The sequence below is a fragment of the Cupressus sempervirens genome, chromosome 8, assembly GCF_028749045.1.
Source record: "Cupressus sempervirens isolate cs-2001-9-10 chromosome 8, ASM2874904v1, whole genome shotgun sequence".
Classification (NCBI taxonomy): domain Eukaryota; kingdom Viridiplantae; phylum Streptophyta; class Pinopsida; order Cupressales; family Cupressaceae; genus Cupressus; species Cupressus sempervirens.
Window position 1 is genome coordinate 424,807,769 of NC_143125.1, and position 22,326 is coordinate 424,830,094.

Here is a 22,326-nt window from a genome sequence, read left to right on the forward strand (position 1 = left end):
TAGAAGTGAGGATTATCAAATCACAAAAGGATCTAGATCAAAGAAAGCAGAACAAGTGCCTGCAATCAGCAATCAAGGATTGTAATCAGTCAGGTTTATTGTATCTAATACTCTCTAGCAATCATATTAGAATGGAAAAATCCTATGGTGATAGGTTAACTTAACAACTATTTCGATAAATCCTTTAACTAGGTGATGAAATCTTTTAATAGGGTAACACTTAATGTTAAGTGTTTGAAAGTCTCTAACTAGGTCACTATTGACACAGTGTAAAGCCTTTAACAGGGCAAACCATTAGAAGTGGTTGAACAATATTGTTGTAGTAATTTTTGTGGGTATCATCCCCACCCTGGTTTTACCTTCTTATTCCTGGAGGGTTTCTGGGTTACCAAATTCCAGTGTTAAGTGTTATTGATGCATGTGTTTTGTTACATGTTTATTTGATGTATTTACATGCATGCAATTTACTTTCAGTTAAAAGTTTTATTGGCTAAAATATGATACTTATGATTCACCCCCCCTCTCATAAGTACTCTTTCCATATTTGAATATTCCAACAATTGGTATCAGAGCTTAATCTAGGTTCTCTTAAGGAAAAGATCTAAAGATGGAAGCTTTCAAACATGGAAAGATCATTGAAAATCAAGTGATAGATGTGCAACTTGCTTTGCATAGCTTGGAGGAATTCAGAAACAAGTTGAGAAATTCATTAAAAAAGAGGAAGGATCTAGCCATAGCTGAAAATGATATACACTACAAGGAGATTGATACCACTAACATATTTTCCAGTGGGGGCACTAAAGAGTTTGATGCAGCAATAGCAGAACTGATGGAGAAAAATAAAATTCAAGCAAAGGAGATAAGATCTCTTAAGATGGAACATGAATCACAGGCCATAATGATATGTGAAATTACTGAACACAAGAAAAGAGCAGTTGAAGATAAAGTGATGTTGGAAAATGATAAAAGAAATCTTGCAAACAGAGTTGAAGAAAAATGTACTGAACTGACAAGGATCTCAAACATGCAGATGGATACACTTGCCCAAATGATGAACCTTATCATGAACTCAATGTAAAAGATATTGAGATCTCCACCTTGAAGATGCAGAATAAAAAAATGCAGAATGAATTGAACAGAGAAAAAAAGGTAGCAGAGAATCTCAATAAATCAAGTGAAGCCATCAATTATTTTGAACAGTTGCTAAAATCACCAAAATCTGCCCATGATACATCAGGACTAGGATACAATAGCACCAAAGTTGGAGAATCATTAAAAAGTGCTAAACAAAGAAGTGACAAAGGTAAGAATTCAAAATCCACTTGTCATTACTCTAATAAGAAGGGACATACAGCTAATGTGTGCAGGAGCAGAAGATTCAATCAATCAAACATACCCAAAAGTTTCTGTCATAAGTGCAACATGCAAGGACATATGACACAAAATTTTTGATCCAATATCACAAGGACTCAAAGATTTGATGGACATTGTTATAATTGCAAAAATTATGGACATAGGGCATTTGAATGTAGATCAAAACCTATGTGGACATGAAATCAACTAGTAAAAATAGAAGGGAATGGAAGTCATTATCATCGGGATTACAACACCAGGTATAGTTGTCACTATTGTCAAGAATATAGACATATATCACAGAACTATATAAGAACACATTTCAAAGGAAACTACAAAAGATGGTTGAATCAAACTACATGTTTCAGTTGTTTGAAAACTGGTCATATCAGCAAAAACTGTCCTACAAGATCAAAGGCACCCAAGACTGAAGATAACAAACGAAAATAAAAGATTGATATACTTCATCAAACTAAGCACAAGAAGTACACAAGACTGATATACAAAGCTATAACATACATCAGTCCCAAGACAATGAAGCTAATCAAAGTATAAATCTACATGAAACAAGATGTTGATGCAGAGCTGCCTTTGGATGCCGAGCTAAAACAGATGTTGAGCTCCTAACAGTGACTGAGCTGAAAATTGATGCCGAGTTGGATAACTCCAATGGAAGCCAAGTAAAATGGAAATAATGGAAGCTGTGTTAGGTCAAAATTTCTTTAGAAGCTGATTTGGTAGTTGAGCATTCAATGCGATGAAATTAGGGTATATTATCACGATTTCAATCAGTTTTTTGCATCACGATCAAGAAGAAAAGGAGAAGAAAGAGAGCTGAGCGACTTCATAGAAAGAATCTAGTATTTCAAGTAGACTACAACCTCATTCAACATGTTTTTCATTGATCTAAAAGTATTTTTGTTTGTGTCAAGCTATGTAGTTTTATACCCATTTGTTGTATAAACCCTAGTTCACAAAAATGGCATCTAGTTCAAAGAAAACCCAAGAAAAAGAGTCATTTGAAGTCCAGTTAGTTTCAAATGAAGTGAAGCAACCTAATTTCCACCCTATTCCCAAAGTTTCCTACAAAAATGACCCAGCCAGAGCTCTCTCCCACATTCCCCCAAAAGTTGTAATGGTTCAAGATGTGAGGAAATGTTACAATTGCAAGATAGGAGCTCTAGGAGACATGGAAATTAGACAAGCTTATGATAAACTATGTGTAGATGGAGTACTGAAAGAAGAATTTAAAATCGTTGAAAGGAAGGGTTTGACCCGAGTTTTAAGTTTTCCCACCGTATTCAAAACTGAATGGATTAGACTTGTATTGAGCAGAATCCATGGTGGAAACTTGTGGTTAGAAGATATGCCCATCAAATTGACAAAGGAAATTATACATAGAGTAACAGGGTACCCAACCCTAGATTGGTACAAAACCCTAAGAAGTGAATCGAAGGAGGTCATTGAAAGGAATACTAGTGCACAATGGAACAAAAGAGGAATGACAATTCATACCATACAGGATCAACTAGTAGAATTTGTTGTTAGAGTCATTGCTCACAAATTCTATCAATCAAGTAGACTCAACAATGTACCATGCATTACAGTAGATGTAGGTTACAAATTGGTGAAAAAGGATCATACTTATGATCTTGTAGAACTGCAATTGCAACAGATCAATGAAAACCTAGCTGCCATAAGAAGAACAAAGGGAACACAATGAAAATTTGGAGAAATTCTAGTTTGCATATTCTTTTATGTATAGAATTAATTTCCTTCTTTTGGTAAAGTAGCATGGAGGAAGGATAGAACCATCATTGCACAAATTAATGAATAGATAGAGCAAATGGGAGAATTTTTTTTTACCTTGATGACAAGCTATTTTGAGGATTTTAAGAAATCCATGAAGCAAAGATCAAGGATACCAGCTTCCTTAGTAGAAAAGCATACAAATGACATATGTTTCTTAGTTGACATAGATTTTACTTACATTCAAGTAGTAATTCCAAGGGTAAGATGGCTAAGGCCATTTGGATACGAAATCAATATTGATAAGGCATCAGCAGCAATAACTGCATTATTGGCAAAGGAAGCAGATAAAAATGCACCACGTTTTGGCACTTATGATGTGGTAAGATCAAAAATAAACATGGAATTAAAAACTTCTTCTACATTGAAGAAGAAAGATAAATCAATCAAGAAGATCAAGAAGAAGTTTGGCAAAGAAATTGAGGCTGAGGTAGAAGAAGAAGAAGATGACAGTGAGGATGAAGATGAGAAGGAACAAGGGCCAATGGAACTAACCCAAGGTCTTGGAGAAGATAAGGAGGAAGATGCAGAGGAAGAAGAAGCCAAGGAAGCACCAACTAAAGCTAAGCCAAAGAAGAGAAAGGCAACAGAACAACCTTTAGCCAAGCCTAGATCAAAGAAAGCTACCACTCCATCATCTCAAAAGCCAACAACATGAGCATCAGCAAGAGCCTCTACTCAAAAGGCTAAAGAGGAAGTTACCAAGAAGAAACAAGTCAAGGAATCACAAGAAGAGCCGAGGAAATGAAGAAGGTATGTGGCTCAACCTGACACTAATGAAGAAGAGAAAACAAAAGAGGTAAGTAATTCATCAGTTGATACCCTATGTAAAAAGATTGCAAGTGGTGAATTGAATAATTTAAATAAAGTTGATTTTAGTAAATTTACAAAAGAAGAAAAAAATAAGATAGAAGAAATAGTGTATGGAATGATGGCACAGTTCAAGTACACTCCACTTGAACTAGATGGTCAATTGCCAAAGGAACTGTCAAAAATTATAGAAGACATATGGCATTTTTGCTTAAAAATGGAGAAGGAGATGAGGGAATCAACCTTAGCCAGTGTATTGCTGGATTTGACTAGGGAAAAAATTAGCATAGTAGTCAAAAGGCATAATAACAGGTTTACACCCAAATACAGGGCATTTTTTATACTTCAAAATAGAATGGAAGAAATTGTTCAAAGAATAATGAAATCATGGAAGAATTTGTACAAAAGGATTGAAGATTTTCTTGAGGAAGAATACAAGGAAGAAGTAGCTATACCAATAGAAGAAAGGAGAAAAAGAAAAGAAGAAGAAGAAAAGAAAAGAGAAGTAGAGAAGAGAGAAGAAGAAAAGAAAAGAGAAGTAGAGAAGAGAGAAGAAGAAAAGAAAGATGGAGAGGAGGAAGAGGTACAAAAATAGGATACAATGGCAATAGCTGAGCAAGTGCAGCAACCAGATCAGAGTGTGCAAGACACACAATTGCCACCTCCTAGCCCTCCACAAGCATCCATCTCACCTACAGATACTATAACAATTACTAATGTTTCTAATACTTCTAGTCAGAATTTCAATCCATTAACTACAGAAGATCTGAAAAGAATTCTTGACCAATCAACACAACAAGCAATAGTATGTGTAGATCTAGTATTGGTCAGTATAGATGAGTTACAAAAACTAGTAGAAAGTACAGTTAAAGATAAGGTGAATACAAAAGAACCACCTTCTATCACAACTACTAGTAGTCAATTTGAAATACCAACAAGTATAATTGATGCTGCAAGACAAAAGAAAAGTGAAGCTGTAGAAAAAGGTATACAACAAATAGGACAGACTATTACATCTAATCCTACAGCACAAACACAAGGTGCACTTCCATAGATAACAATAATTGATCATGGTAGACAGAAGGAGGAGGAAATAGTAAAAACCCCTAAAGAATAGTAGGCAATTCAAACATTAATAAATTTTCCTACCTCGGGAACTCCTTCACACCAGCCATTGCAAATTTTAGTACCATCATCTGGTACTACCAGAGTTGCAAGGGTACTTCACTATGGAGACCTTGAATTAGATGAAGAGATAGTCATACCGAGCTATGACTCAAAATCAATAACCATTGATCAAATCAATGAGGTGCAGGATGCACTAAATAGAAGGAAAAGATAGGAAATACTTAGGAAAGAGTATAAAAATAAGCAAACACTTTATGAGATCAAGGACATCTTTATGGATGCCTTCAGTTTGCAATCACCGGATGAGTCAAAGCATATCACAGAGCAACTAACAGATATTGTTGACCATGTGACAAATGAAGACCTAGAAACCAATGCAAAACTTATGGAATGGTCAGAAAGAAAATTTCAAGGGAAAGTGAATGAGAAAATATCAAGACAAATTGCACTTTCACAGGTAGAATTGGCAAAGCTTATTGATAAGGTAAAGAAGGTAATTGAGAATATACTCTCACTGTATAAAAAGTTGTGTGATTTTCCATACTTCACACAAGAAACAAGCCAAAAGATATTGAGCTTGGAAAGAAATTTAAACATTTCAAGCATGCAGCTACCAAGTGATCCAGCTCAAAGTGAGAAGCATTTTTCTTAATCGCTTCACACTCACAAAGAAATAGTTGTCTTAACAGTAGATGACACTAATATTAAGGCCAAATTAATACAGCTCCAGTCCTCCATTACCCCACATTTAGAGATACTCCATAAAGAGCAAGTATATGCTGAAAATGTACTCAAGAAAGATCCAAATCTTTCTACATTAGATGGACTTATTCATCTTGCTGTCAAGACTGCTATCCAACATAAGTCACTAGAAATTGCCTTGAACAATTGGGATGCAGCTCTCAGAATGATTATGGAGGTAAATAGCACATTTTTGGCTAAATATGGTATTAACCCTTAAACATTCTTTGACATAAGTGTCAAAAAGGGGGAGACACAGATCAAATAAGGGGGAGAAATAGATTAATAAGTAGGAAACAGATTAATAAGGAGAGATACAGATATGAGATAAATTAATGGGAGAGAACAGATACAAACAAATACAAAGGAGGAGCATTGATATAAAGATAAGGCACAATCAACTCAGGGGGAGTTACAAAATTTTTGAGTTATATATTGTAAGATTGTAAGTCACGAATTTTATCAAAGTTCTCAATATGTACATACCAATCAGATTAAGTAAATGTACTTATAAGGTCAGTTAAGTATTTTTGTCACTCATGTCAAAGGGGGAGATTTTCAACATCATAATGTTTTTGACACTTGAGTGTCAACACACTTAATCATATTCCACATTAGATGCCAAGTGAAGAATAGATACCGAGTGAAGATTAGATATCGAGTGAAGATCAAGTGTTGAGTGTTAACAAGTGTCGAGTGTTAACAAGTGCCGAGTAACATAAGGTGCCGAGTAATACAATTTTGTTAAGGTGCCAAGCATTAGCAATACTTCAGGAGCTGAGTAACTTAGTAGATCAGCATAAGAGTTTGTAATTGCACAAACTATGATGCAAACATTTTTTACAACCGACATAAGGTAAATCTCGAAGGATTTAATGATGAGATCGAATCTTTTATTTTTTCTATGCAATTTGCATGCAGCCAATAAGAAAAATGCTAAAGGCATGCAACCAATCAGCAAAAGATAAGTATTGAGCAAAAAATGAAGATTGAATATGGATCGTAGATCTGTACCTAACCCTAAATCTTCAAATGTCTTTATAAGGAAGACAAAATTTCATTGTGAAAAAAAAGAGAGATGAGAGGCATGAGAACACATACAATGGTTTGCAAGGAATTCTATTTTCAGAAGTGAGGATTATCAGATCACAAAAGAATCCAGATCGGAGAAAGCAGAACAAGTGCCTACAATCAGCAATCAAGGACTGTAATCAGTTAGGTTTATTGTACCTAATACTCTCTAGCAATTGTATTAGAATGGAAAAATCCTATGGTGATAGGTTAGCTTAATAGCTATTTCGATAAATCCTTTAACTAGGTGATGAAATCCTTTAACAAGGTAACACTTCATGTTAAGTGTTTGAAAGCCTCTAAACAGGTCACTATTGACACAGTGTAAAGCCTTTAATAGGGTAGGCCTTTGACAGGGCAAACCATTAGAAGTGGTTGAACAATATTGTTGCAGTAATTTTTGTGGGTATCATCCCCACCCCAGTTTTACCTTCTTATTCTTGGAGGGTTTCTGGGTTACCAAATTCTAATGTTAAGTGTTATTGATGCATGTGTTTTGTTACATGTTTATTTGATGTATTTAGATGCATGCAATTTACTTTCAGTTAAAATTTTTATTGGCTAAAATATGATACTTATGATTCACCCCCCCTCTCATAAGTACTCTTTCCATATTTGAATATTCCAACATACAAAGTAATCACTAAATGCTCGATATAAATTGTAGACTGAGTGATGAGCTTGGTAAGCATTCAAAATCAAATAAGCATTGTCACTAATGAAAAATTCAACATGATGCCAACAATTATAACATGTTAGGGACCTAATTTTGACCATGAGAGTGACTAGATAGCCTAGAGGACCCCTTTATCCATGCATTCTTCCACCAATTTGAAAATGGACTTGTCACATGTGTTTTCTTCCATGTTCCACTAAGTCAAATATAAAAAAGTTAGAGGAGACAAGGTTGTAAGACGGAGTGGCTTAGTGTCTTTGCTAAAATAGTGATCCAGGGGATGAAAATTACTGAAAAGTAAAATGTCCCCAATGCTCCAAGAATCAACATCATTACAAGTGTTCACAATTTTGACTCCAACATAACTTGAACGATCAAAATTGGAGTTCAAGTGCAAAAATTATGACTGGTCAAAATTTGGTCAAACTGGGACCAAAGGTCGTAAAAGGGTGAAAAAATAATCATCTCAAAAGTATTTGACAATGGATTCCAAATGAAAGAGCTCGTCAAAAGCTTTCCAATGGTGTTCGTTTCATCAAGAACAAAGATCAGATATAAAAGTTATGATGGTTTCAAATTCCAGTAAAAGTATGGATTTTGATGACATCAACATGACATCATGAAATCATAAAGAGAGGGAAAACATTCAAATTTGAATTAAAATAGCTATTTAATTCGAATTAAAGGAATGAGATAATGGGAGTTGAACTCCTAACCATTGGCCTCCTAAAATTAAGGCCAACCAATGGGCTATTTATGACATATGTAATATTAAGGGAAGAGTTGTTATCTATTCATAACAAATCCGCCCAAGTTTATTTAATTAGGGGTATTTGTTGAAAACAAACTCTTAATTTTGGTGTCAAATCATATCCAAATAATGGTAAAAGGGGTAAATTCGAAATATGTAACCAAAATGGGGGATTTTGTTAGTTAATTGTTTTAGCCCATTTTTGGCTAAATTTGATGTATAAAATGGGGGTAGTAGGCTTTGGAAAGGCATCCAGGTGATGAGAAGGAGATTATGATTTTGGAGACTTGATGATTATTCCTGCACATTGGAGAGTAATGTTGTAATTGTGCTTGAAGGGAAGATCTTGAACACTTGTAATTGATTTTGGAGCAAATCAAATTGGTCCCTCTATTGGAGCAGGACCCGGAGATGTAGTCTAACCCGCGGATGAACTCCGTTATCAATTGTGTTTTGTCTTATGTCTCTCTACTCTCTTTCTTTCAGTCATTACCTTTTTATGCTTTGTTCATTTCAGCATTTAAGTTGTGTTAATTTGCTAATTAACGCTTTGAAATTTTACTTTATGAAATAATGTTAAGCATTCCTCTGTAATAGTCCTAGAATCTAATCAGATCAAATTTGGTATCAGAGCTTTGTTGGATTAGTATTGCAGATTTGAATGTTAACAAGATCCAGGATTGAGAAAGGCGAAGGAAAGCTTGAGGAATACAATCCTGAGATTGGAAAACGAAGGACTAAACCATCATCACAAATGGCAGATGAAGGTGGACAAGCTTCTCAAGATAAGAGTATTCAGAAGACTCTTCAGAATTTGCAGACAATGGTAGAGGTTTTGGTACGAGAAAGAGACGAGAAGATGCAAAGACGTGCAGCTCGAAAGGACAAAGGGAAAAAGAAAGGAGTTGATCGTGATCCATCGAAGACACCTCCATCTTCTCCTTCTTCTCCCTCTTCTCCTTCTTCCCCCTCTTCTCCTTCTTCTACCCATTCTGAGTCTTCTAATATTTTTAAGGGTGGACATAAGCCTCGAATCAAGTTGGATGTAAAATTTGACTTGCCAAAATATTGTGGGGAGTTAAATGCCGAGAAACTAGATGATCCGATTCAGCAAGTAGAAGTCTACTGTAGAGTTCAAAACCTTGTAGATGATGTTGACAGAATTCAGTTAGCCACTCTTCGTTTAGGTGGTGTAGCCCTAACTTGGTGGGAGAGTAGGTCTCAGGATGAAACTTCACAACATGGTAAGTTTAGTTTGTCTTGGTCAGAATTTGTTACTGCTTTAAAAAAGCAATTCTACCCCCTAGGCCATATGCAGCAGTTAATGATGAACTGGCAACATTTTAGGCAAGGGAAAGGTCAGTCTATCCAGGATTACACCCATGAATTTCACAAAAAGGCTATTTCATTAAATGTCCCATTGTATACCCAGGACACCTTACTCAAGTATATAGGTGGTCTTCATTCTTACCTAAGGCATTCTATTCTCGTCCTGAATCCTTGTAATTTGGATGAAGTATGTGTCCAGGCAACACATTTAGAATCAAGGGGTAAGGGTACTTTCATAGATAAGTCTGATAAAAAGCCATCTAAGTCTGAGGAAAAGTCCAAAGGAAAAGGAAAGGGTAAAAAGATAGCAACAGTAAATAAAGAGGGTGAGAAACCCACATGCTCACATTGCAAGAAAGAAGGGCATGATGATTCTAAGTGCTGGAAGTTACATCCTGAAAAGAGGCCAAAGCGATATGGTGGAAACAAGGGTAAACAAAAAACTGCTGCTGTAATTCAACAAGATCTTGGATCTGACTCCGGAGATGAGACAAAGATTGTTGCTACCGGGATTCAAGGTAAAGGAAAAGGTATATCTCTTTCATCAGCTCCAAGTTCTTCTAGCATAAGTGCAAGTACAAGTAAAGAATCTTCTCCTAAGAATGATAAGCAAAGGAATGAATTATTTCACATTCGAGTTGTTATCAAGCATAATAAGGTTGATACATTATTCGATACAGGTTCCCAAGTTAATTTGATATCTGAGGAAGTTGTTAAAAAGCTTAACTTGACTACAATACCTCATCCAAAACCATACCCTCTTGGATGGGTTTGCAATGATGCACAGTTACAGGTAACTAAACAATGCAAGTTAAGATTTGCTATCACTGCAAACTTTGTAGATGAGGTAGAAGCTGATGTAGTCCCTTTAGATATATGTGGTCTCATACTTGGGAGTCCCTATTTGTTTGATCGTCAAGCTATCTTTTATAGGGGGGGAAATAAATATCATTTTTTTAAAGACAAGATTGAATACATTGTACGGGCACATAAGGTTAAGACTAATCTGGCACTAGTTAATGCTGGTCAGATGAAAAGGTTAGTCAACTCTAGTAAGAATTTTGTGTTGATGATTGTAAAAGCCAAAGAAGATGAAACATCTAAGGCATTTAAGGGATGTGATCCAAAACATAAGGCTAAAATAGTCAAAGTTGTTTCCGCTTATGATGACTTGTTTCAAGAACCAAAAGGATTGCCTCCCAAGAGAGAGATACAACATGAGATTCAGTTGCAGCAAGATGCACCACTTCCTAATATCGGCATGTACCGTTTATCAGTCTTGTAGAATGAAGAAATCAAAAAGCAAGTTCAGGAGCTCATTGAGAAAGGAGTTATCCGTCCTAGTACTTCTCCTTGTAGTTCTCCTATTGTGTTGGTTCCAAAGAAAGATGGGACTTGGAGAATGTGTATTGACTACAGGGCTTTGAACAAGATAACGGTAAAGAACAGGTACCCTCTTCCTAGAATTGATGATTTACTTGATCAGTTGAAACATGCAATCTATTTCACTAAGCTAGACTTATGTAGTGGATATCATCAAATAAGAATTGCAGAAAGTGATCTTTCGAAAACTGCTTTTAAGACAAAACAGGGACTTTTTGAGTGGTTGGTCATGCCATTTGGGGTTTGTAATGCACCAGCTACATTTATGAGAGTCATGAATGATGTCTTCTGTCCCTTTATAGATGATTTTTTCATAGTCTATTTAGATGATATTCTTGTATTCAGTAAGTCTTGGGATGATCATGTAATTCATGTAAAGAAAGTATTTGATATACTGAGAAAAGAAAAACTCTATGTAAAGATGTCAAAATGCGAATTTGCAAAGACATCTTTAGTGTACTTAGGCTATGTCGTAGGGAATGGTCAATTGAAAGTAGACCCTACAAAGGTCGAATGTATTGTAAAATGGCCTAAGCCAAGTACAGTTACTGAAGTCAGGAGTTTCTTAGGTGCAGTTCAATACTGGAGGAAGTTCATTGCAAACTTCTCTTACATTGCATCACCATTACATGCATTAACCAGTACTAAGGAAACTCTTCAGTGGGGAGGTCTGCAACAGAAGGCTTTCGACACTTTAAAAGAAAAGTTGAGCACTGCACCAGTTCTGGCTTTACCAGATTTACATCAACCATTTGAGATCGAGATAGATGCGAGTGGATTTGCCATGGGAGCTGTACTCATGCAAGGAGGTAAACCAGTTTGCTACCACTCTGAAACTTTTTCAGGAGCAGTAAGTAACTATCCTACGTATGATAAAGAACTTTATGCTTTAGTTCAGAGTGTTAAAAAGTGGAAACATTACTTAATGGGAAAGGAAACTGTAATCCACACTGATCACCAACCACTACAATATTTGCACTCACAATCTAAGTTGCAACAAAGTAGGCACTTTAGGTGGATGGGTTTTCTACAACAGTTTCATTTGGTAATTAAGTATAAGAAGGGTTCCCATAACAAAGTAGCAGATATGCTGTCTAGACCTCCTATTCAGAATGCTTTGATAATCCTTCAAAATAGTTCTATGGTTCGTGAAAGTTTTCAAGAACAATATGCTAATGATGAGAACTTTAAGGATATCTATGCAGCTTTAATCCAGGGTAAACATGTAGAAGAGAAAGATTACTATGTGCAGGACAATTTGTTGTACCACTTGGGAAAATTATGTATTCCTAGAAATGAACAAGCACATGTAATCCGTGAAGCACACACCTCATTGATTGCAGGACATTTCGGGGTAAGTAAGACATTAGCTCAATTGCAGAAATATTGTTATTGGCCTCGTATGCAGGAAACTATCACTAAGTATATAAAAGGATGTGTAATGTGTGCAACTAGCAAACCAAGTAATAGGAAATTGGGTTTGTACACACCACTACCTATACCATCCCATCCATGGGAAAGTGTGTCTATGGACTTTGTGGGAGGTTTACCTATGTCTAGGAAGGATCATGATTATTTGTATGTAGTAGTTGATCGATTCAGCAAAATGTGTATTTTAATGCCTTGTAAAAAGCAAGTTACTGCTGAACTGACTGCTCATTTGTACTTTCAAAATGTATGGGTTCATTTTGGGTTACCCACTTCTATTGTATCAGATCGAGATTCTCGATTCTTAGGGGAATTTTGGTCATCTTTGTGGGGACCCATGGACACTAAGCTGAAGAAGAGTACAGCATTCCATCCACAAACTGATGGACAGACAGAGGTAGTGAACAGGACAATTGTGCATCTACTTAGAGGCTACTGCAACAAATATCCTAAGTTGTGGGATGAAAGTCTTCATTATGTGCAACATGCTTACAACCATGCGGCACACTCTTCTACAAAGAGGTCTCCTTTTGAGACTTGCTTCGGTTACTTGCCTAAGACACCAATGGATTTTGCTTTTGGGAAGAACAATGTTGTAGATGGACGCCATGATGCAGAAAAGGCTTTAAAGTTCATCCAGAAGGTCCAAGCAATCCATCAGGCAGTAGAAGCACAATTAGAGCAGAGCCAAGCAAAGTACAAGGCTCGCCATGATAAGCATCGCATTGATCACCAATTCCAAGTTGGTGACAGAGTTTGGTTACATATCAGCAAGGAAAGAATGCAAGGTGAAGGAAGGAAGCTCAAAGCTATCAGGTATGGTCCTTTTGAGATCTTGGAAAAGATCGGTACTAATGCTTTTTGCCTTAATCTTCCTCCATACATGCAAATTTACTCAGTTGTCAATGTTGAGAATCTGAAGTTGTATGAGCCTCCAATGATCTTGGATGAAGACATCAGTGTTTAGGTTCCATCAGTTGATGAACTTTCACCAGAGTACATGTCAGAATTGCCACAAGATGTCATCCTTGACAGGAATGTCAGAACTTCATGAAGAGGACCAGTTGAATACCTCTGAGTGGGATTGAAGGGGATGCATCCAAGCAAGGCAAGATGGATGGAGATTGGTAAAGTGAGGGAACTATACCCTCACCTTCTTTCTGATTAATCCAAACTTTCGGAGGTCCGAAAGCTCTTCAATGGGGAGGCTTGATCCAGGGGATGAAAATTACTGAAAAGTAAAATGTCCTCAATGCTCCAAGAATCAACATCATTACAAGTGTTCACAATTTTGACTCCAACATAACTTGAACGATCAAAATTGGAGTTCAAGTGCAAAAATTATGATTGGTCAAAATTTGGTCAAACTGGGACCAAAGGTCGTAAAAGGGTGAAAAAATAATCATCTCAAAAGTATTTGACAATGGATTCCAAATGAAAGAGCTCGTCAAAAGCTTTCCAATGGTGTTCGTTTCATCAAGAACGGAGATCAGATATAAAAGTTATGATGGTTTCAAATTCCAGTAAAAGTATGGATTTCGATGACATCAACATGACATCACAAAATCATAAAGAGAGGGAAAACATTCAAATTTGAATTAAAATAGCTATTTAATTCGAATTAAAGGAATGAGATAATGGGAGTTGAACTCCTAACCATTGGCCTCCTAAAATTAAGGCCAACCAATGGGCTATTTATGACATATGTAATATTAAGGGAAGAGTTGTTATCTATTCATAACAAATCCGCCCAAGTTTATTTAATTAGGGGTATTTGTTGAAAACAAACCCTTAATTTTGGTGTCAAATCATATCCAAATAATGGTAAAAGGGGTAAATTCGAAATATGTAACCAAAATGGGGGATTTTGTTAGTTAATTGTTTTAGCCCATTTTTGGCTAAATTTGATGTATAAAATGGGGGTAGTAGGCTTTGGAAAGGCATCCAGGTGATGAGAAGGAGATTATGATTTTGGAGACTTGATGATTATTCCTGCACATTGGAGAGTAATGCTGTAATTGTGCTTGAAGGGAAGATATTGAACACTTGTAATTGATTTTGGAGCAAATCGGATTGGTCCCTCTATTGGAGCAGGACCCGGAGATGTAGTCTGACCTGCGGATGAACTCCGTTATCAATCGTGTTTTGTCTTATGTCTCTCTACTCTCTTTCTTTCAGTCATTACCTTTTTATGCTTTGTTCATTTCAGCATTTAAGTTGTGTTAATTTGCTAATTAATGCTTTGAAATTTTACTTTATGAAATAATGTTAAGCATTCCTCTGTAATAGTCCTAGATCCTAATCAGATCAAATAGTTAGTAAGAAGGCCTTATTAGAGAGTCTTGGAAAAACTAGTGGGTTGTTCACCCACTTTCTAATTTTGGAGAGAGATTGAAGGAGCTCTAAAACAAATTTATTTTCCTTAGCTTGGACCAAGGTTAGTGTTTTCAAAACATGATCATTTCCTTCTTTTATGTTGCACAATGAATCTACAAGTATGGAGAAATTTGTTATGGGTTCATGCAATGTATTATGAATATTGTATTGTGGATTTGGGTATTGTGAAGTGGTGTTAGTGAATCTCGTATTGTGGATTTGGACATTGTGTTGTGATGCTTGTGAATTTTGTATTGTGGATTTGGGCATTGTGTTGTGCTATTTTTTGAATGATTATTGTGTTCATGTAGTTTCTTGATTTTCTTTCTTGATCTTGTTGTTTGATTTGAATGTCAAGTGTTCATATGGGTGTGAGGGCTTCACTTACCCTTTGGGAAGGGAAGAGAGGTCCAAAGTGAAGGGCTTAGTTGGGTTTGAAATATAGTTGAGAACCTTGGAGTATAGGCTCCATTGTATGGAATATTCATTCATATCTTTCTTTCGGGGTGATAAGGGAAATGATGGTGTAGAAAGGAAGATTATGGAGTATGGGTATTCAAGGATTCTATGGTAGTATGTGGAGGATTTTTTTGAAAGCCCTAAAAGGGCATGAAAATCATTTATTATAGATATGTGATGATACAAAAAGTCTCCTTCTTGAAAGTACACCTTCACACTATGTTCAATGGTTCTAGTGGTGAATCATAGTGTAAACCTTGGAAGGTAGTATTATGTGTTATCTTGTAATTTTCTCATGCATACTCATATGTTGCATGGGTGTATCCTATTTGGGTCTTATTTCCCCTGCTCAATGGGTGGCTTCATACAAGCCTAGGATGAGAGGTGAGCCTCCATGGTTCCAATTTTGTGTTGTGTTGTAGGTTTTTGTGACAATGGAATTCTTGGAGATGTTAGGGTTTATTCTTGGAAATGTTGGAAACTAAGTGTGTGTAAAGATACAAATCCTCCATGTCATTTTAAATGTGTTAGGATTTTAAGTCTCCATGTTCATTTCATTGTGATGTAAAGAGGGATATCCTCATTATTGTATCTTATTGAAAATGTGTAAGGAAAGATTAAAAAAATAAAAATTTATAGTTACTTGTAAGTAAACATTTATTGTGAGTTTTCACATTATGAAATTAGATGCAAAATAGATAATTCATGTAAATGAAACATTTCTTCATACACTTCAATTAGTGCAAATATTTTATAGTGGCCACATCCTTTGATATAGTTGATTTAATTTCAATGCATAAATGGTTGTATCATAAATGTATATGTTTTGCATACAATTTGATGGAATAAAGTTAACATATTTTGATAGTTCATAGGTATGAAGAATTAGGTCACTTGGACTTCAAGTTCTAATAAAAATTCTAGATGATACCATCACATCACCAACTATATTCACTTCAATTATATGGTAAGATTAAAGAAAATCTGTTTGGAAAGATACATAGCTCAAAACCATAAGAACAACTCTTGTAGGTGTATATTTGGTTCTCTAGAAAATGTATGAGGGAAGAAAATAATTCCTTCCCCAAGATTATAGTCCAATAAAATATAAAGGAATATTCTAAGCATCTTGTGATTGGAGTGCAATAAGATAACACATATACTAAAATAAGAAGACCCTAATAATAATAATGATCTAGTCCCTAAATGATTTGCAAGAAAAGACCTTCATAAATTACATGACCTTTAGGTGATTAATTTAGAAACCAACATAAAAATATATATAAATAAAATTAGGCTATGTCGAATCAAAATATTATTGAAGTCTAGAAACCTACTACCTAACACTAGGAAGTACCGAATGGATTTCCCAAAGTAAGAATATGAATTCAAATATAAAGAAAAATTAAAAAAATAAACACTAATAACTTAAGGGGAGGAGAGTGAATCTAGGCATTCATCTTGAGCCTAGGAAAGGAAAAATTTAACATATGGAGGGAGGGGGAAAAAATGGTCCCCACCTCCCAAACACATCACACTTGCATAACCCAACTTGGCACCTAGGAGTTTGACTTTGACATGACATAAGAAAACTACTATATCATATGCACCAAGTGTGAGGGGGACATGATTGTATTGACAATGAAGTCCCACAAATAACAAAAAGGTGGTCCCTATCCTCCAAGTCATACTTGGTGAAAGACCATTGCTAACATATGTTAGAACACCATCCTCTAATTTGCTTACCCCTTTGAAAAAACATGATGGGGGACATGGGAGTACATAGTATATGGTCATGTTTTTCATTTCTTGGACACCTCTACCTTGGGAGGAAGGGAGATGTCAAACTAGATAATATGGGTGTCTGGGGGAGTGGGAAAAGTTATTTAGAATGGATTTAGGTAAGATTAAGGTGGTTTTAATGTATAGGGTTATTTAACAATTATGGAGTTTGGCACTTGGTTTAAGGTTAAAGCTTGTTAATTACTAAGTGATAGATAGTAGTGTTTAGGGGGATAAGTAGAGTATTAGACATAATTTAGTGGTGTATGTTAGTTAGTAGGTAATAGTTATAGTATTAATGGTTAATGAGGTTGGATACTAATATTAGTGATGTTAGGTTGTCAAATTGTTAGAAATCTAAATTAACTAGTTAGTAAATTTTAATAATACCCATGGAGATTGTATGGTTAACATATGATAATTAGTGAATAGTTTAATATAACTATGATGCATGTAAAATAATGTTGTATATTAAATAATGTGACATTTTATATAAATATTAATCAAACATTCTTTCTTATCACAATTAAGGGTATTATGCAAATAGCATTACATGATATATTATCATATGATTAGGTTATTGATGATGAACTAGAGGTACAAAAATGTAAGTAATTAGGTTCATTTTATTTGTAAAGAAAATATATTAACTAAATAGTAAAGGGTGGGATGATAAATAGTTGATATAAATCAACCATATTGTTAGCAAAGTGTAGGGTACACTAGTCATGAGGAGAGTCAAAGTGCTTATATATCTTTGGGTGAGTGGTAAGTATCTAGATGAACTATTTTTTGGATGCCATCATATATATATATATATATATATATATAAGGTAGAAGTGTATTTAGTAAAGTAGGATTATGACATTATAAGAAGTTTGTTAAGTTGCAATGGATAAATGTAGTTAGAATATAGTTATGATTTACTTTGGGACTATGTAAATTCATAGCTAATAGTAATATGAATCAATTTGGATTAGAGACTATGTTATCCATCATGTTCATATTATAATTATTTTATAAATAATATACATAATTTAAGAAGCAATTTGGATTATTACATACATATAATATGTATATTTACATCAAGACATTGTACATAATCCTTTCCAAAAAACTAAGACCAAATGAACATAGCATACTAGCGATAATGTGTAATATGATAACAAGTTAGTTAGGGGCATGCAAGTAATTAGTATGTACATCATTTTGATGATAGATATAAAGATATAAATATATCATCCTGTTGATCAAATAAGTAAGATTGACAATTGAGTGTCAACACACTTAACCATTTTCACTATACATGTCGAGTATACAATGGAAGCCGAGCTAGAATTTCTTTATGTGTCAAGTCATAGATTATGCTGAGAAAACTATAGTTGCTACCAAGCATAACACATTACAATATATGCTGAGCTATACAAAACTCAACATGTGCTGAGTGACTTAGGATCCAGTAGGAGCCAAGCAATGCAAAAAACTAACAGGTGTTGAGTAACGCAATAATTCTATAGGAGCTCAGTAATGCAGGAAACATAGTGGATGCTAAGCAATCCAAAATAGATGGTACTAAGCATCGATATTACTTCATGTGCCAAGCAATGTAAGACCATCATGAAATTTTTTGCAATCATAAGCAAAGATGTAAAACAATTATGCATGACTCATAGTAGGATAAAGAGATAAGATCAAATGCAATCCTCATGGAGCCAATCAAAAAATTGGAGATTGCATCCAGCCAATGGGTGAATTTCAAGGTTTGAGCAAGAACACTTGAATCAAGGATGCATAACGAACCACTAATCTTTATAAGGGATTCTTGATGCCATTGAACAATGCAATAGTGAGAAGAGGAATCGTGAGAAGAAGGAAAAGCAGAGCCTATTATTTAGGTCATTGCAGAACATTGGTGTCAAAGATTTAGTGGAAAGGATGGCATTTACACATCTAGTTGATCAAAATAGAACAAGGAACACAATTAGCAGATCAAATCTAGCAGAGATCAGAGATAGAAGAGCAGATCAAGAGCCTAAGATCAACATCAAAGATTGCATTAGATTAGGTGTATTATTCTAATACTCTCTCACAATTGTATTAGGAATTTGGAAATCCTATTGAGTTAGGTGGGTTTAACAGCCTTATGTAAATCCTTTAACAGGGTGGCATTCTAAGTTGAATGTTCTTAAGTCCTCTAACAAGGCACACTCCTAATAGGGTGTTGAAATCCTTTAATAGGGTCACATTTAATAGTGTGTTGTAGCCTTTAATAGGGCATGCCTTTAATAGGGAAAACCATCAGAAGTGGTTGAAATCAATTACTGTAGTAATTTTGTGGGTATCATCCCCACCCTAGTTTTACCTTCTTATTCTTGGAGGGTTTTTGGTCACCAAAATCTCAAGCATTATGTGGTGATGCATGTTTGTTTCTCATCATTGTTTAATGTTTATATGCATGCATGTTAATTTTAGTTATATGTTATTAAGGGTTTAAAAGTGGTTAAAAGGCCAGGACTTCTAATTCACACACCCACCCCCCCCCCCCCCCCCCCGCCCCCCCACTCTCAAAAGCACTCTTCCCATTAAGACATTCCAACAATTGGTATTAGAGCTTAGTTTTCTCAAGAAGAAGCCAAACATCTTGGAGGAAAAGATCTGAAGATTGAAGTCTTCAAACTTGGGAAGATCATTGAGAATCAAGTGATAGATGTGCATCCCACTCTACACAAGGTAGAGGAAGCTAGAGAGGAATTAAGAAAATTCTTAAAAAGAAGGAAGGAAATAGCTATAGCCAAAAATGATATTCACTACAAGGAGATTGACACCACACAAGTATTTGCCAAAGGAGATTCCAAAGAATTTGATGCAGCAATAGCAGAACTGATGGAGAAAAATAGAGTTCAAGTAGAAGAGATAAGAGCTCTTAAGATAGAACATGAATCACAATCCATGATGCTATGTGACATCACTAAGAAAAAGAAAAGAGTAGTTGAGGATAGAGTCATGATGGAAGATGACAAAAGAAATCTTGCAAATAGACTTGAAGAAAAATATACTATATTAACAAGGATCTCAAACATGCAGATGGATACACTTGCCCAACTGATGAACCTTCATCATGAACTCAATATGAAAGATATTGAGATCTCTACTTTGAGGATGCAGAATGAACAAATACAGAATGAATTGAAAAGAGAAAAAGAAACAAAAGAGAATCTCAGCAAGTCAAGTGAAGCTATCAAGTTCTTTGAACAATTGCTAAAATCCCCAAGATTAGCCCATGATACATAAGGACTTGGATACAACAACACTGAAGTTGGTGAATCATCAAAGAATGTTGAGCAAAGAATTGAAAAAGGTAAGGATTCTAAACCTACTTGTCATTACTGTAATAAAAAGGGGCATGCTGCTAATGTTTGTAGGAGTAGAAGGATCAATCAACCAAACACACCCAAAAGCAAGGGTTACTATCACAAGTGTAATAAGCAAGGACACATGACACAATACTGCAAGTCTAAAGTCACAAGGACACAAAGATTTGATGGAAATTTCCACAATTACAAAAGTTATGTACATAGAGCCTTTGAATTTAGATCAAAGCCTATGTGGACACCAAATTAACATGTAAGGAGGGACAACTATGTACACCATTACAATTGGGACTACAATACAGGACAAAGTTGTCATTATTGTCAAGAGTATGGACATATACCCCAAAACTACATAAGAACACACTTCAAGGGAAACTATAAAAGATGGTTGAACCAAACTACTTGCTTTAGTTGCTTGAAAATTGGACATGTCAGCAGGAATTGTCCAACAAAGGCCAAGGCACCCAAGACTGAAGTAAATAAGGGAAAAGAAAAAGTTGATGAGGGGGCACCCATAAGGATAGACATAAATAAGACATGGTAGAAAAAGGATGGACCAAGTACATCTAATGGAAGGGTCACTTCACCCAAGAGGTCAAGTGATCATATCTCATCCAACTAATCACAAGATGAGCCTATGAGGTTGATACGTATAGGGAAGTATCATAAATCAACCCTAAACTATGATGAAGCATTGCAAAGTATAAATTTGCATGAGATAAGATGCTAAGACAAAACTTGAATGATGATGTCGAGCTATCTTTGGTTGTTGAATAAAACTACTTTGGAAGCCGAGTTAAGAAGTCAAATGGAAGCCGAGTAAAAACTAAAATGGTGGTCGAGTTATTAATAAAATTAGTAGATGTCCAGTGAGAATAGCCGCCAAGTGGATGCTAAGTTGAAAAACCTTTGGAAGTCAAGTGACAGGTGAAGGTACAAAACTACATTAAATATAAGGTTCTTGAGTCGCTTAAAGGTGAAAATTGATTCATTTTGAGCCATTCAAATGAAAAGTGATTACCAAGAGCATGATTGAGCAATTTTCAAGCATTCAACCAATGATTTGCAGCGATTCAACATCTACCCAAGTGATTTAAGTATTTAACTATGTATTTCCTTCAGGTGCTGAGTTATACAGTTTGTGAAGTTTATTTTATACATCAAACCCTAGTTTGATTAATGATGGCATCTAGTTCAAAGTCCACTAAAGGGAAAGAGAGCCATGAAATTCAGCTTGTTAGTAATGAGGTTAAGCAACACGAATTTAGACCAATCCCAGAAGTTGCATATAAAAATGATCCTGTTGGTGCCCTATCCACCATCTCTAAAAAAGTTGTTATGGTTCAGGATGTGTGAAAGTATTATAACTACAAAATAGGAGCCATAGGAGACTTGGAAATCTTTAATGCCTTTGAAAAACTTTGTGAGAATGGTATATTGAAGGATGAATTTTCAATCATAGAGAAGAAGGGTTTAACCAAAGCCCTAGTTTTTCCAATCGTATTCAAAACTGAGTGGATATGCATAGTGCTTAGTAGAATCCATGATGGATCATTCTGGCTAGAGCAAGGACTAGTCAAGATTACCAAGAAAATGTTTCATAGGGTCACAAGTTTTCCAACCCTAGATTGGCCAAAGACATTGAGAAGAACATAGGAGCAAAGTGGAATAACAGAGGCATGACCATAGACACCATAACTGATCCCCTTCTAGACTTTTCTGTAAGGATCATATCACATAAGTTTTATCAATCTAGCAGGTTGAATAGTGTACCCTGCATAGCAGTGGATGTGGCATATAAGCTTGTAAACAAAGACTACACCTATGACCTTGAAGGGCTCATGTTGCAACAGATTAAT